The sequence below is a fragment of the Lotus japonicus genome, chromosome 5 (genome assembly GCF_012489685.1).
Source record: "Lotus japonicus ecotype B-129 chromosome 5, LjGifu_v1.2".
NCBI classification, from domain to species: domain Eukaryota; kingdom Viridiplantae; phylum Streptophyta; class Magnoliopsida; order Fabales; family Fabaceae; genus Lotus; species Lotus japonicus.
In genome coordinates, this window is record NC_080045.1 from 20780875 (window position 1) to 20790847 (window position 9973).

The 9973-nt window shown below is 40.4% G+C and overlaps 1 pseudogene; it reads right to left on the bottom strand.

Moving 5' to 3' along the window:
* Window positions 1-224: 224 nt before the first annotated feature.
* On the bottom strand, window positions 225-5758 carry LOC130719281 (uncharacterized; annotated as a pseudogene).
* Between the last annotated feature and the right edge of the window lie 4215 nt (window positions 5759-9973).

Consider the following 9973-nt stretch of genomic DNA (forward strand, 5'->3'; position numbering starts at 1 on the left):
AAACTCTCACAGGGGAATTAAATCTATCATAATTGTTTCAACCCCTCAATTTTCAAAAGTAACTTGACAACAAGAACGCATGGATTCACATCACAAGATATCATGACTCAGTTCAAAGAAAAAAAAATGCCCATAATCTAAACAAGACCTAAGAATTCAAAGAGAAGCATCAATCAATTTATTCATCTAATTTATTCTACCTAAGCTAATCTCCCCTCCACACTTAAACTACACATTGTCCCAATGAAGCATAACAAATATGGAATTGAACAAGTGCAATAAAAGTAAAGAAGGAGAAAGAAAACTCCCTGATTCATGGCGGGAGGAGGGTGGAAACAACCAAGGAAACATCGTCCATGGTAGCATCCACAAGAGAAGGATTAGTGAGGAAATGCTTGAGGCGATGACCATTAACTTTGAAGCTCTTATCTGTGGATTCACTTTTGATCTCTACAGTACCATAAGGAAACACATTAGTAACAACAAAAGGACCAATCCACTTAGAACGAAGCTTACCGCTCATTAGGCCAAGCCTAGAGTTATACAACAACACTTGTTGTCCAACCAAAAAGTCTTTTCTGGAAATCAAGCTATCATGGAATATTTTGGTCTTCTCTTTGTAGAACTTAGAGTTCTCATGGGCTTCCAAGCGGATCTCATCTAACTCACTCAATTGAAGCTTCCTTTCGCCACCAGCTTGATCAAGAGCCAAGTTGCAAGTCTTCACAGCCCAATAAGCCCTATGCTCTATCTCAACTGGAAGATGACATGCCTTACCAAAGACAACGCGGTAACGGGATATTCCGATGGGTGCTTTGTAAGCAGTACGGTGGGCCCAAAGAGCATCCTCAAGTCTAGTGCTCCAATCCTTCTTGTTAGGCTGGACCGTCTTCTCCAAGATCCTCTTTATCTCTCTGTTGGAATTCTCAGCTTGCCCATTTGTTTGAGGATGGTATGGTGTGGAAATTCTATGAACAACCCCATATTTCTTGAGAAGAGCTTGCATGGACCTATTGCAGAAATGGGTGCCTTGGTCACTAATGATTGCTCTAGGAATGCCAAACCTGCAAAAGATGTTAGACCTAACAAAATCCACAACAACTCGAGAATCATTAGTCCGGGTGGCTTTAACTTCCACCCATTTAGAAACATAATCAACAGCAAGCAAAATATAATAAAAACCAAAAGAAACAGGAAAAGGACCATAAAATCGATACCTCAGACATCAAAGACCTCACAAAACAGCATGGGCTGTTGAGGCATCTCTTTTCTCCAAGAAATGGTACCGCCTGCTCTCTGACATGGCTCACAGGTGCTGCAAATCCTTGCCGCATCTTTGAAGATGGTGGGCCAGTAAAATCCAGAATCAAGCACCTTGCGTGCTGTTCTTTGGGGTCCAAAGTGACCGCCCACTGCAGAAGCATGGCAAAACTGAAGGACTGATTCGATCTCATGATCTGGAATGCACCTCCTAATAACCTGGTCAGTACAAAACTTCCACAAATAGGGGTCATCCCAACAATAATATTTAGCATCACTCTTAAGCTTAGCAATCTGGGCTCGAGATGCAAATGGAGGGAAAACAGAAGCAACTAAATAATTAACAATATTAGCAAACCAGGGTGCTGGAAAAGAAACTGAAATATTAAAGAGCCGCTCATCCGAAAAGTCATCTTTAATGGGTAGAGTATCAACATCCTTCTCTATCCGACTCAAGTGATCGGCCACCAAATTCTGTGCTCCACTTCTATCTCTAATCTCCAAGTCAAACTCTTGGAGCAAGAGCATCCATCGGATCAACCTAGGTTTTGATTCAACCTTCTTCAACAGGAACTTTAGAGCTGCATGGTCAGTATAAACAATAATCCTAGAACCTAGCAAATATGATCTGAATTTATCTAGAGCAAACACAATAGCTAGAAGTTCTTTTTCAGTGGTTGTGTAATTCGCTTGTGCAGAATCTAAAGTCCTGGAAGCATAATATATTACCCTAGGTAACTTATCCACTTTTTGAGCAAGGACAGCACCCAATGCGTAATTAGAGGCATCACACATGAGCTCAAAAGGGGCTGTCCAATCAGGTTCCTGAATGATAGGAGTGGTGGTCAAGGATTTCTTTAGGCAATCGAACGCCTCTCTGCATTTCTCATCAAAATCAAACGCCACGTCCTTTTGCAGCAAGTTAGAGAGAGGAAGGGCTTTCTTGCTGAAATCTTGAATGAACCTGCGATAAAAACCTGCATGGCCAAGAAAAGAACGCACCTCTCGCACGCAAGAGGGGTAAGGCAAATGTGAAATAACATCTATCTTGGCGGGATCCACCTCTATACCTTTGTTAGAAATCACATGACCTAGAACTATGCCTTGCTCTACCATAAAATGACACTTCTCATAATTCAAAACAAGGTTAGTTTCAATGCACCTATGCAAAACTTTATCCAGATTATCTAAACATGTATCAAATGAAGATCCGTAAACAGTGAAATCATCCATAAATACCTCGATGCAACTCTCTAAGAAATCACTAAAAATACTTACCATGCACCGCTGGAATGTACCAGGGGCATTGCATAGGCCAAAGGGCATCCTCCTATAGGCAAAAGTGCCAAAGGGACAAGTGAATGTGGTCTTTTCTTGGTCCTCAGGAGCAATGTGAATTTGAAAGTACCTAGAAAAACCATCAAGAAAGCAGTAGTGACTTTTACCTGCTAAGCGTTCAAGCATTTGATCAATGAAGGGCAAAGGAAAGTGATCATTTCTAGTTGCTTGATTGAGCCACCTATAATTAATGCAGACTCTCCAACTGTTTTGCACTCGAGTAGGGATAAGCTCGTTCCTCTCATTCTTCACTACGGTAAGTCCTGTCTTCTTAGGGACCACTTGAACTGGGCTCACCCAAGGGCTGTCAGAGATCAGATATATAATTCCAGCTTGTAGCAGCTTGGTGATCTCCTTCTTCACAACATCAAGTATCACTGGGTTGAGTCTCCTTTGTGGTTGTCTTACTGGCTTTGCTCCTTCTTCCAAGAGTATTCTATGCATGCACATGGATGGACTAATCCCAGGAATGTCAGCTAAGGTCCAACCAATAGCTTTCTTGTGCTTCTTTAGTACTTGCAGCAACTTTTCCTCTTGATTTTCATGAAGGGTTGAGGAAACAATGACAGGGAGCTTCTTATTATCCTCCAAGTAAGCATACTTGAGGTTATCTGGTAAGGGCTTAAGCTCCAATACGGGTGCCTGCAAAACAGATGGAACCAAACTAGCAGATACAGTTTCTGCAGCCTGCACTTCAACAACTGGGTTAGTGCAATCAGATTTCTTAACATCTGAGTCAACAACAACAGTGTCCAAAAATTGATCAATGCAAGAATCACACATTTCAGTAGCAGTACATGTATGACAAGTGTATGACCCTGTTAGTGAAGGGAAATCAGAATCATGTAGGAAATCAGATTCATGTTCATCAAGCATATCATCAAGCAGTTCATCAAGCAAATCAATATGAAACACAGAATAGTCTTCAGGTGGATGTTTCATAGCATCAAAAATATTTATCCTAACCACAATATCACCGAATTCCATAGTCAGTGTACCAGCATAAACATCTACTTGGTTCGGGCTGTCTTTAAAAATGGTCTCCCCAAAATGATAGGAACTGTATTACGGGAAGATCCTTTTTCCATTTCAAGCACATAAAAATCAGCAGGGAAAACAAGTTCACCAACCTTAACAAAACATCCTCTACCCAACCAGCAGGGTGTGTCGTGCTCCTATTTGCTAATTGGATGACAACACCCGTAGGTTTCAAAGGTCCAAGTGAAAGTGATTTAAAAATAGACATAGGCATCACATTAATTGAAGCTCCTAGATCTAGCATGGCATTTTCAAATTTAGTATCACCTATGACACAAGGAACAGAAAACGTACTTGGATCCTCACACTTTTCAGGAACATCAGAAACAGGAGCAGGTTTACCAGCTTTACCTATGATTGCAGAAACGTTTCTCCCCATGCGAACTCTTTCATTTCCTTTCAGCTTCCTTTTCTGAGTGCATAATTCTTTCAGAAACTTTGCATATCTTGGAATTTGCTTGAGTGCATCAAGTAGAGGTATGTTCACCTCCACTTTCTTGAATATCTCCAAGATTCTCTTATCTGTCTCTTCCTTCTTTTTGCTTGGCATAGCTTTCGGAGGGAATGGAAGAGGAATGGAAGGTGGTTGTACTTGGAAGGTTCTTGTGGCAGTGGTCTCTGTCTCCTTTTCAGGTTCAGGCTCTGGCTCTGGTCCATGATCTGCATCAATTTGCTTCCCCGGCCGTAAGGTGATGGCGCTCACATTTCTTGGATTGACAACCGTCTGAGAGGGCAGCTTATCAGAATTCTGGGACTGTAGCTGGTTTATTGAAGTAGCCATCTGTCCTATCTGGTTGGTCAGATTCTGAATGGAGGATTTGGTGTCTTGTTGGAACTGCATGTTTTGGGCTGTCATCTGCTTCAACATATCCTCCAATGAAGATTCTTTAGATTGCGGTGCAGCAGGGTTGTTAGCCCGTTGTTGCATTGGAGGAGGAACATATGGTCTAGCATTATTCTGAAACGGTGCTTGGGCAGGTTGTGACTGATCAGACCATCTAAGATTTGGATGATTTCTCCAGCCAGGATTATATCTGTTAGATGACAGATCATAATTTTGCTGAGGTCGATTATTGAAAATGTTGGCAGCATATGCTTCAGGATTCTCATCTGTAGGTTCCTGCAGAGAAGGACAAACATCAGTATTATGGTCTTTAGTGCAAATGCCACAAACCTTTGCCTGTTGTGAAGGTTTATTCTGGTTCATGGCCAATTGAGTAACCAAGCTGGCAATGGTTTCCATCCTCTTCTCAAGCTTGTCCATCCTTGGATCTGTCCCAATCTCATTAACAGTTTTAACAGCATCATTACTCCTTGTGTGAAACTGCTGAGAATTAGCAGCCATCTTCTCAAACAACTGCCTGGCTTCAGTAGGAGTCATGTCATTCATTGCACCTCCACAAGCAGCATCAATGAGATGTCTCTCCATGTTGAGCAAACCCTCATAGAAATACTGAACTAGGAGCTGCTCGGAGATCTGGTGATGGGGGCAGCTCACACATAGTGTCTTGAATCTTTCCCAGTATTCATGTAGAGTCTCTCCATGTAGCTGCCTGATTCCTGAGATGTCTTTTCTGATTGAAGTTGTCCTAGAGGCAGGGAAGAACTTCTCAAGAAACTTTCTTTTCAGGTCGTCCCAGCTTGCAATGGATGCAGGAGGCAGGTTATACAGCCAGGTCTTTGCAGTTCCCTGAAGGGAATGAGGGAAAGCCTTCAAACAGATATGATCTTTGTCAACTTCAGGAGGCTTCATGGTGGATATGACAGTACGAAACTCCTTGATATGCATATGAGGATCTTCACCTGCAAGACCACCAAACTTAGGCAATAAATGGATTAGTCCAGTTTTGAGTACACATGGTACATCCTCAGGATACTGGATACACAAGCTTTCGTAGGTGAAATCAGGTGCAGCCAGCTCCCTTAATGTTCTCTCTCGCGATCCTTCTTCAGCCATGTTATCAGAAACTGCAACAAAATCAGAATCAATATCAAGGTCAAAATCAGAATCACTTGAATGAGGATCAGTTACAAAAGCTCTACGTGCTCTAATTAACCTATGAAATTCTCGATCTATTTCAGAAATAAATGGATGCAAAAACCCATGATTAGCCCTAGTCATGCAACACTAAGTATCCCAAATAGAATAAGAATCACTTGAAAGTAAATTTTTTTTTTTCGAAACCCTAAAAAAACTTTTGGCGGAAGGCCTCTTTTTGCGTTTTTAAGAATCGATCTCACAGCGTAGCGGTCACAGATGAATTGGAATTTTTTTCTACCCCAAAAGCATATATAATATGTTGAATTCCGAGCTTTGGAGCAAAAGATATGGCCGTTTGAAGTTACAGCCTAATTATCCTTCAAAAATCACTAATCCTTACCTTCACCAACAAATCCAGTACCTGCGTCAGAGATCGAACTTGTTAATACTACTACTAATAATACTAATACTACTAATACTAACTCTATTGAACCTTTGGTAAAGACGATAGTCCCCGGCAACGGCGCCAAATTTGATCGAGGCCGTACCCGATACAAATAATTAATTTAGAAAACTGTAGTAACTAGGAAGTGACTCCTAGGTCGTGTAAGACCCAAGTTTTTAAGCATAGAATAAGTGGAAGAGATTTCCATTTACGATTAGGCTTGATGTATCGTGAAGGAAAACCTGAACAAGAGTTTATCGAATGGAATAAATTTATGAAGGAGAAAGTTCAGGAAAAGTCTAAGGATTGTATCAAAATCGATAAAAGTTATAGCACGACTAATATTCATTTTAAAACCTAGGACAAGAACCTTAGGAAATCAAACTATGTTCCACCCTTGGAACACTATAGAAATAAAATTTCCAATAATCTTCCACCCTTGGAACACTGTAGGAATTTATTCCAAAAATCTTCAGAGAAATGTTAGAACTTCTCTTTTTCCATATATCACAATCGTTTCGAGGCGAAACTCTAGAATCTACGAACGTCCGATTCCAATCATCGGAAGTTTGCCGAAACTGAAACTCTGGTATTTCAAAACCCTAGAATCAACCGACGATGAAGACTTTTTCTATTCGGAGCTTCAGATGAAGATTCCACACGCGTACACCCATTTCTCTTGATGATTTCTATCTTTCTTCAGAAGGAAGTTTTCTATTCCGACATCCGATGCAAAAAGTAACTTATCGGGTAAAATAGTTTTTACACCGACTTTGCATTAGCTACCTAAAATACAAGGAAACCTCTGTTGAGTTTTAGTATTATGTCGCCAAAACCTATCTTAGAATTCATGGAGAATGAAGCCGGAAAAATCAGAATCGCGAAACTTTCATTTTCCCGCGTTTTGCCAACCTCTATATATAGCATTAAAAACAAGCCTCGAAAACCAAAAATCATACCGATATTTCTTTGAAGAATTAGAAGATTCAGCGGGGTGAATATCGTGTCTAAAATACGTTGGAATCAGTAGGAAGAAATCGGGATCGCTTTTATATTTTTATCTTAACTCTATGAGTTAAATCCTCCGATATCTAAACAAAATTGTACCGGTTTACAAAATATCTATTCATTCTTATCCAATCTCTGATAAATATCTATTCAACCTTATCCAATCTTTGATAAATATCTGTTCATACTTATCCAATCTTGATAAATATCTATTCATACTTATCCGATCTTTGATAAATATCTTCCATTTCATTCCCTATAAATATGTGAAGCTTGAAACAAGAACCTCACAAACACACACACACAACCCGCGGCTTGGAGAGAAGAGGGAGGAGGAGAGTTTTTCGCCGATTCTTGTCTGATCGTTCCATAGTTCGTTGCTACACGTAGGTCTCAAGGTACTGATGCTAATCCTTTCTTCTGATCGTAACTTCTGTAGCTTTTCTCTATGTTTTTCTATGCTCTAAGTTTTTGAGTTTTTGGCAAAACTATCCAAATACCTTCATCTTTCTATCTAAACTTATTCCCTGCGTGCCCCTGAGCATGTTTAGCGGATTACATTTTGCCGATTCTCGCCGAATTGCTGCCGAGTTTCAATTCTGCTCATAATACCCATTTTTGGCTAAAGTTCCAACCTTTGGGCTTAAAACCCTCGACTGAACTTAGCGTTAGTAAGATTAGTCGTCATAATCGTCGTTAGTATCAACCTCATCTAATTTGTTTTTCGAAACTCTGATTTTGAAATTCTGAGCTGAAAATAATGACCAAAATACCCCTGCGATAGTTTTCGATCCGATAATTTTTCTGAGTTTAGAATACCCTTAGTTACGACTAATAATAACCTAGGAACTAAGTTTGATCGAAGAAAAATCGAACCTCCTAATTACCTAAAGTGGCCGAGCACCCTAAGGGGGGAGGAGGAAAATTCCTTTTTCGAAAACTTGTCCTTTCGCGCTAGATTATTTTACCTCGGAGTATATACTGCTTCGTGGAACCTTAGTGAGTATTGATAGCTTAGCTTCCGATAGATTTTGATAGAATTCTGTGGGTTTTACTCTAAGGTTCTTTTGAGGAATTTCCTGAAGAACAAGGAGCTGATTGTGAAGGAGCGTTTGAAGAGAACCTTGGAGAATCTACAGGTGAGGGCTACTCACTGAACTATTAGCTAATGCTTTAGGTGTCGACGAATTCGACTTGATTTATTGTTTATGCACTTATTTGTGTTTGACTGGAAAATGTTTTCTGAGGCTTCGGCTGACAATGATGATTTTTCATCTCTTGATTGTTTTTGAGATTGACTCACATGCTATGTGCTAAATGGTTAATTTAGGATGTGTGATATCTGCTCTATATGCTAAGTGCTACATGGTTAATCTAAGATGTGTTAATATATGTGCTATGATTGTTGGATTGTGCTAACTTAACTATGCTATTGCACCTATATCTGTTATGCTTCAGAGTGAGGATAACGGGCATGTCATGCCGATTTTATTTTGAGATTTTGGGGAAGTTTGATGGGACGGACCGAGGTTCGTACCCTATTATTGTTTTATGGATCGAGACCTTCTCAAAGGAAAATGAGTTTGAAAATGATATTGGAAAAACCCCATTTGAATTCACGTAAGAACTTGGGTTGTTCTGTCTAAGGTAAGAAGGGCTTTTAATGAGGCATTGTGCCCGGCCAGCTTACCTGGGAACTTCTCGGGCCATTATTTGGGTGATGATGGACCTTTTGTTTTGAGACCTTCTCCAGGGAATCATTGGAATTATGGGATCTTTGAAACTAATAGGATTAGAGACAAAACTTAAAAAAATTCATAATGAACCTCCATAATGTATTAAACAACCTCAAAACCCTTAATATAATGATAAAAGACTCAGACGAAAGTTTAGGGCTTGAACATTAAGTTTTGAAAACGGGAAGTGTCATCGGATCCAAGTGTTGAGGAAGTTGAGAAGTATTGAGTATGTTGATGCTCTTGTGCTGTTGGAGCAGCTGTGTTGTTGGGCTATCCGGGGGATAAGTCCGGGAAATTGATAGTTTCTGAGTATGTTGATACTCTTGCTCGTTGAGCAGTTTTGACCATCGGATTGAGATGAGTCGGATGATTTGGAGATCATCATGAGTTATGTGTTGTTGTGAAGATGTGTCTTTTGTCGCAGAATCGATTGTTACCTTAGGGTAAGCTTTTTAGAGACAAATAAGTTAGTTAGAACACGTGGCGACGTGTCGAGTGAGATTCGAAGACGTTGTTTGACTAATCATCCTGCATTCATGCAACATTAATGAGGTATTAACACAGGACGTACTCTGGACCTCGTCGGTTTCCAAAATGGTCATAAGACCCGGAATGCCGTGTAAGAGCGTTTGTAGACGACTCTTGTAGCAGACCGAAATGGCAGACCTTCGGGTTTACTGCTGATCTGGCTACCTTTGTGTGGTGTAAGAGGCACGCGGGCCGAAATGGTCCCACCGTGGCTGGTGTTAGGGCTGATCCGTTTGATGTCCATCCCTTTCTGGAATGCATTTGGTTAACTGGGTTAACCGCCATATCATTTCATGCAACATGCATACTGACTTAGTTGCTGAGTGTGATTGATAATTGTTAATCTTATCTGATGCATGTTAATTGTTATTACTGTCTTTTATATTCATTGTGAAATATACAACCCTAGGATGCTATCTCTAACTTATAAGCCTAAGTAGCTATCTCTATATGTATCTATTGGATTTATTATTTACGTAATTCTTTGGAGTTGACCCTCGCGTCTTCTGTGTGTGCTTTGGCGGACTACGCCCTTTGTCAGATGTCCATGGCGGACTGATTCACGATGGTTTACCCTTCGGGGGGAACTAGATTTGAGATGCTGGAACAGAAACGCATCGCGATTGCGAGAGGAGG